This window comes from Triticum aestivum, chromosome 1A, assembly GCF_018294505.1.
Source record: "Triticum aestivum cultivar Chinese Spring chromosome 1A, IWGSC CS RefSeq v2.1, whole genome shotgun sequence".
In the NCBI taxonomy this organism is placed as follows: domain Eukaryota; kingdom Viridiplantae; phylum Streptophyta; class Magnoliopsida; order Poales; family Poaceae; genus Triticum; species Triticum aestivum.
In genome coordinates, this window is record NC_057794.1 from 392104212 (window position 1) to 392110809 (window position 6598).

The window sequence follows — 6598 nt, forward strand, 5'->3', positions numbered from 1 at the left end:
TGCAAAGTTTTTCAAAGTCTCACAATCTTTTTGTGGTAGTGAATAATAATTCTTTGAAATTGTTTTGGCCAATGGCATATTTTTGCAAAGTCAATTGTGGCTAAAAGAAAAGGCAAGAGCTGCTGGAATAAAAAAAGAAAATGAAAAACGGGGAAATGAGGGAGAGGCCCTCTACCTCACTTCTGCTTCGGCCCACCAGAGCCAGCTGGCCCAGCTAGGCCGACCCACTCCCCCTCCCCGGTCGTTTCCTGTTCCTCCGACCGGGCGGGATAGTGTGCACCCGTTGTTGGGGATATAACTGTTGGGTATGACCCACCCAGGAGGGGTCGGGTTATACCAACAACATTTCATCAAGACAAAGCCCGTGAATATGTTGAAGATGTGGTTCATGAAGCAGACTCGCTAAGGGCCCGAAGCCCAAAGGCGACTTAAGGCCCATAGGTGTAAACCGCCATATATGTATGACTTGTAGTATAAGGCATGTGTAATCAGTCACCGAGCCAGACGTGTTGAGTATGAGCTGACCGGGACTCTGTAAGCCGTTGGGCGTCAACCTGTGTATATAAAGGGACGACCCGGTGGCAATTTAGGGACAAGAAACAAGAGAGATCGAAAGCTAGGTTAAGCGTATTCGCTCCCTGGTAATTGAAACCCAAGCAATACCACCTCAACTGGAGTAGGCTTTTACCTTCATAGCAAGGGGCTGAACCAGTATAAACTCAGTGTCCTTTATCCCGTTTAACCCCTTCAAGCTAACCTAGTTGTGATGGCTCCACGACTAAGTCCTTCTGCTAGGACATCTGCCGTGACAAATCTACGACGGTTGGCGCCCACCATGGGGCCAGCACATAGTGGTTTCGAGTTCTTGAAGGGTAGCTTCAAAGGGATCAAGGGATATGCTGTGGGCCGGATGACCAAGAGTCATCGTGGCAAGCTCTACGTCGACGATGCAGGTTGGGGCCCCGAGGCCGGCTCAATCGAGTACAGGTACCGGGTCCCCTTCGGCGGAATCCACGTCTTCATTGGCAAGGTTGGCGAATCGGGCCCTGAGCCGGAGATCTGCACCGACATCATTGAGATGGCTCAACGTGCATGGCCCACCCGGGTTCAACCAGCCATAAAGTGTACCTTTGTTAGTTTTATTCATGGGGCGGAAATTGAGGATGGATCTGTATCTGGCGGTGAGACGACCATTTATTCTGATGGCGGATCGTCCACAGGCGAGACCAGCTCATTGTATCAACTTCAACATGACCGGCTTGGGGGCTGTTCCGATGGTGACAGTATTCCGGACCCCTGTGAGCCGCCGAACAGAGTTGCGGTTTTCATGGCTGGTACACAAATGGTGCTCGGTTCATCAACCGTCGCGGACATGACCGCTAGTTCAATGGTCGCGGCTTGTGCTGGTGGCTTTGCACGCCCGCCGGCTCAAGTTCTCACCGAATTATTGGAGGCACTGGCAACTTTGATGGGGGTGGAGGTAACCCGGACAACCAAGATCAGCATAAGGTGGAAGTGGCTAAGTTGCGAGATGAGATCGCTCAAGCTAAGGAAGACTTGGCGGCTGAGAACACCAGGATGGCTGCAGAATGGGCCATTTTGGACGCATAGGCACAACGAATCCAAGCTGACTCCTTCCGGCTCACGTTGGATCAGAATGCTTCAAATGAGGTCATGAGAAGGAGACACTGGAGTCATCTACCCCTAGTTTATGAGCCAAGAAACCTCTTCAATATGCCTGGAGCGGGGACCAGTGACCCGCCGGTGGTTAACCGGATGGCTGAAGTGCCTGGGGGTGGAGCGCCGGTTCAGCCATGAGTGATGGGCTCTCCACGTGTGAACAATACCCCACCTCGGCATGTTTTGACATCGTCGGGTCATTATTCCAACCCTTTGGACAATATGATTGCTGTAGCAACACGATTGGCGGCTCTGCCGGTTGAAGGCGAGTCTTCAACAACGGTTGAAACGCGGAGGGCTAGAGAACTCCTTCAAACAGCATTGGAGTAGCAAGCGGCTTATTCTTATAGTCGTGAGCGGATTCACTCAACACCTTGTCCAAGCCGGAGTTATAGCAGGCACATTGACTCACCAGCGATTTCAAGTACTGAACAGCACCGCAACCAGCCCCGTGGACATGACCCGGCGTGCGATGATGCCAATGCCCAGGCTCTGGTGGATCAGGGCAGGGCGCATCGGGAGGCCAAGCTGGTGGCTTAGCAAGCGGCTCACCGACAGTCTCCGGTTTACCCGACGACCTTAGTGGAAACAGGTGTGATCTCTAAGACCTTGGGTGTTCCGTGTTTAGTGTCGGCTCTGCGTAACGAGCGTTTGCCCAAGGACTTCAAGGGTCCTTGCAAGGTGCCTAATTACACAGCAGATCAACCTCCTGAGGCTTGGGTTGAAAGTTATGAGATGGCCATGGAGACGTTGGATGTTAGTGAGGCTGCGTGTGCTAAGTATTTCACCATGATGTTAGAAGGGCCGACTCGTACTTGCTTGAAGGGACTGCCCGCCAATTCCATCAGGTCATGGGCAGAGCTGAAGGCCCGGTTCATTCAAAAATTTAAGGATACGTGCAAGCAGCCTATGTCAATCGTGGATTTGGTGTCTTGTGTCCAAGGTGAAGGCGAGTCAACAACCAGCTGGGTGCGCCGGGTCTCAACTATCATACACTCCTAAGATAATATCAACGTCGGGTCAGCAGATTTAATGTTGGAGAAAAAAATGATGTTTCCTCCCTCTTAAACAAAAGCTTGGGCGACTTAAGTGCCATTGCGGTGACATGGGGGAGCTCATGGCAGCCCTTGTAAAGTATGTCGACTCTAATAGTACCAAGGACCCCGGGTCGGATGATGAAAAGACGGGTAAGGGAAAGAAGAGCAGTGGCATGAAGGGACGGCAGTATGACCCGGCCAGTCAGGATGGTAATGGTAAGCACAGAGCTGATGGAAATTTAGACTTCATGGCCAACACTGGTCCGCAGAATAGTTACCAGCGTCGCAAGGGGAGGCCAACTCGGCCTGGAGGGGGAGAAATCGACCTCGAGGCAATAATGAATCAGCCGTGTCCGAGGCACAGAACACAGGAGAGGCCATCTAAACATTTGTGGAAGGATTGTTTTATCATGAAAGAGTTCAAGAATTCCCATCTTTTCCAGAATGACCATTCCCCGAATGGCGGCTCAGAATCCAGTTCTCATGGTCTGGGTCATGGAGGTGGCGGTTCAAATTCCAGTTTTCAAGGTCAAGGCAATCAGGGTAGTTACAATCAACAGAATAATCAGGGGAATCGGCAACAATTTGGTTATCAGAGTAACTCGAAGCAACTGAATAGTGGGCAGTACCATGTTTTCACCACAAGTTTATGTAAGCAGGATCAGAAGCTCTATAAAAAGGGCAGTGAACGCCGTTGAGCCGGTGGTGCCCCACTACTTGCAATGGTCTGAACACCCTATTCTCTAGAGCCGTGAGGATCACCCGCCCCGGGTTGATAATCCGGGTCATTTGGCGCTAGTGGTGGCACCTCAAGTTTGAGGATACAAGTTCACTAAGGTACTCATGGATGGAGGCAGCAGCATTAGTATCCTTTATTATGAAACTTTTCATCACATGGGATTGATAGACAAAAATCTTAAGCCATCGAACACTATTTTTCACGGTGTGGTGCCTGGTAAGTCGGCATATCCAGCGGGTAAAATATCTTTGGAGGTTGCCTTTGGAGATGAGTATGATTCCAGATCTGAGAAGTTGACCTTTGAAGTGGTTAAGATCAAAAGCCCTTATCATGCTCTGTTTGGGCGGCCGATTTATGCTAAATTCATGGCAATGCCTTCTTATATTTATTTGCAGCTGAAGATGCTGGGTCACAAGGGCACCATCACACTTCATGGGAGTCGCAAGATAGCCTTGGTGTGCGAAGAGGGCGACGATGCTTATGTTGAGTCTCTCTGCGCCACAGAAGAGCTGAAATTTTATAAAGATAATGTTGACCCGGCAGATATGACGTCCTTGAAGAAGCCAACCAAAGAGCATGATCCTTTATTGAAGTTTAAGTCGGCATACGACACTAAGCTAGTTGACTTTGTTCCTGGCGACTCATCTAAGAAGTTCAACATCAGTGCTAATCTGGATCCGAAATAGGAAAGCGCACTCATCGAGTTCATCCATCAGAACCTGGACATCTTTGCATGGAAGACTTCAAATATGCCAGGTGTCCCGAGGGAACTCGCTGAGCACACTCTCAATATTGATCCAAAGTTTAAACCGGTCAAGCAATTCCTTTGCCGTTCCAATGAAGAGAGGCGTAAGGCTATTGGTGAGGAGGTAGCCCGGCTTTTGGTGGCTGGGTTCATTGTCGAAGTTTTTCATCCTGAGTGGTTGGCTAACTCGGTGCTGGTGCTTAAGAAAAATGGCACCTGGCGCATGTGTGTGGATTATACGGACTTAAACAAGGCTTGTCCGGCTGATCCCTTTTCTCTCCCCAATATTGATCAGATTATTGATGCTACGGCGGGTTATGAGCGTCTGTGTTTTTTGGATGCTTATTCTCGTTATCATCAGATCAAGATGGTAGTTAAGGACCAGGAGAAGACAACCATTATTACTCCCTTTGGAGACTTCTGTTACGTATCAATGCCTTTTGGACTCAAGAGTGCCCAGGCGACTTACCAGCGGTGTGTTCAAAATTGCCTCCATGATCAAATTGGGCGCAATGTTCACGCTTATGTGGATGATATTGTGGTGAAGTCCAGGAAGAAGGAGACCCTGATAGATGATTTGGAGGAGACCTTTGACAATCTCCGGGTTTACAAGATGATGCTTAACTCAGCCAAGTGTGTTTTTTATGTGCCAACAGGCAAGCTTTTGGGTTTTTTGGTTTCGGAACTAGGTATTGAAGCTAACCCGGAGAAGATAAAGGCTATCACCTCCCTGGCTAAGCCGGCGTGTATCAATGATGTTGAGCGTTTGGCGGTCGTATTGCAGCTTTAAGCCAGTTCATAAGCCGGTTAGGTGAGAAGGCCATCCCTCATTATCAGATGATGAAGAAGATAGATCATTTTGTTTGGAGTGATGCTGCTGATCAGGCGTTTGAGGCCTTGAAGAAACAGTTGGCTGAGCCGCCAGTTCTTGCTGCTCCCATTGATAAGGAGCCTTTATTGTTATATGTGGTTTCCAATACCCAAGCCATCAGTGTAGCCATTGTGGTGGAAAGGAAATAATCGGGCAAGGAGCATCCGGTTCATCAGCTGGTTTACTACATCAGTGAGGTGCTTATTGAGTCCAAGCAGAGGTATCCACATTGGCAGAAGCTTGTATATGGGGTGTTTATCACTAGCCGGAAGCTCAAGCAGTATTTCCTGGGTCATCCCATCACTGTGATTAGTTCTGCTCCCCTAGGGGATATTATTCACAATAGAGAAGCCATAGGTCGGGTAGCCAAGTGGGCCATTGAGCTTGGACCCCATGGTTTGAAGTATATGCCTTGCACAGCCATCAAGTCTCAAGCACTTGTAGATTTTATCAATGATTGGACAGAGTTGCGGATGCCGGAGGAGAAGCCGGATAGCACATATTGGACTATTCACTTTGATGGATCTAGGCAGTTGGAGGGCTTAGGGGCTGGAGTTGTCTTGACTTCCCCATGAGGTGATAAATTTTCTTACGTTCTCCGAATGATGTTCCCTTGTACTAACAATGCATCTGAATATGAGGCCTTGCTCAGAACTTAAGCCGGGTGAGGTGTTTTGGTTACTTGGACCTGGTGACCCAGCAAGTTCCTGGTACTTGGGTTTCCAAGGATCCACTCATGGCGGCTTATCGCCGAGAGGTTGATGCTATCGCTGGCCATTTCAAAGGTTATCAAGTGGAACATGTTGATCGCCGAAAAAATGAGGCGACTGATGCTTTGAGCCGGTTAGGGTCCCAGCGTAAGCCGGTGCCACCTACTTTCTTGGATATTCTGCATAACCCATCAGTCAAATTACCTACAGAGGAGAGCTATTCCTGACCCGGAAGCACAACTGATGGCGGCTCTTCATGTTATTTCTGATTGTACAGTTCCATACTTGGCCTATATGACCCACGACGAGTTACCTGAGGATGAAACTTTGGCTAGGAAGATAACCCGGCGGTCTAAGTCAATGACTATTGTCAATGGAGAGTTGCATCATCGCAGTGTCACAGGGGCATTTCAACGTTGTGTTTCTCCTGAAGAAGGCTATGAGATTCTGCGAGAGATTCATGAAGGAAATTGTGGTCATCATGCCGGTTCTAAGTCTCTCGTAGCCAAGGCTTTTCGTCATGGGTTTTATTGGCTAATGGCTCATGCTGATGCTGTGGACTTAGTCAGTAAATGTGATGGTTGTCAGAAATTTGCGCGATGAGCTCATGTGTCGGCTCAAGAATTGAGGATGATTCCAATTGCTTGGCCGTTTGCAGTCTGGGGGCTTGATATAGTTGGGCCTTTCAAAAGGTCCAAGGACAAAAAGACCCACCTCCTGGTGGCGGTTGACAAATTTACAAAGTGGGTTGAAGCAGAGCCGGTTAGCAAATGTGATGCAGCGATGGCGGTTCAATTCATCAAAAAGGTGATCTTC